Here is an 898-nt window from a genome sequence, read left to right as displayed (position 1 = left end):
CCTGACCGCTAATAAGAAAGAAGAGTGAAAATCATCAACCACCTATTTAGTAAATCTAAATTATACTCCTACTTAATGTCTGATTCTTCATTCTGTTCATTTTTTTATCCTGTTAAAAATTTCAGTATGGTGAATTCTGTGATTCTAATTTTAGCTGAGACTTGAATACATAAGTCATGTTTGATTCCATGGGTTAAATGTAAAAGGCAGTTAGCCTATTTTCAGAAGAGGCTGACCTTTCCTAAGGCAAACTGTGAGAATTCTAGTTTATATTTTCCCCTCAGGTTTAATGAATCTTATCGATGTGGCCAAACACCTTGGGAGGGATTATGGATGAGGATGAAATTTGAGATTGTTGACCAATTCTGCCTTGGGGAGGAGGTAGTTTCCCAGGGAGAAATCTCAATGACTAGATAGGGTACTTACCACAGTGTGAGGTTAAGGTATCCCAGGTAGAGAGACCAATTGAGCAGGGACAGAGAGTCTTAACATTTAGGCTGGGAGACAGGTTGGCTGATTTGAGGAACTAGATTTAGAAGGATTAAATTTGTTGACAAGAGTCACTGGATAAAACCCAGCTTTTCACTCAAAATTATGAGTTTTCAAACAGTATGGTGACCGTAGCTAATACTATTTTGTGTGTTCAAAAATTGCTAAAAGAATAAATCTTAAAAGTCCTCATTGCAAGAAAATATTTTTTTTAAAGATTTTATTTATTTATAAGAGACAGAGAGAGAGAAAGAGAGGGAGAGAGGCAGAGACACAGGTAGAGGGAGAAGCAGGCTCCATGCAGGGAGCCCGATGCGGGACTCGATCCCGGAACTCCAGGATCACGCCCTGGGCTGAAAGCAGGTGCTAAACTGCTGAGCCACCAGGGATCCCCGAAAATAATTTTTAT

Source organism: Nyctereutes procyonoides, unplaced genomic scaffold (genome assembly GCF_905146905.1).
Source record: "Nyctereutes procyonoides isolate TBG_1078 unplaced genomic scaffold, NYPRO_anot_genome, whole genome shotgun sequence".
Lineage (NCBI taxonomy): Eukaryota > Metazoa > Chordata > Mammalia > Carnivora > Canidae > Nyctereutes > Nyctereutes procyonoides.
This window is presented reverse-complemented; position numbering follows the sequence as displayed.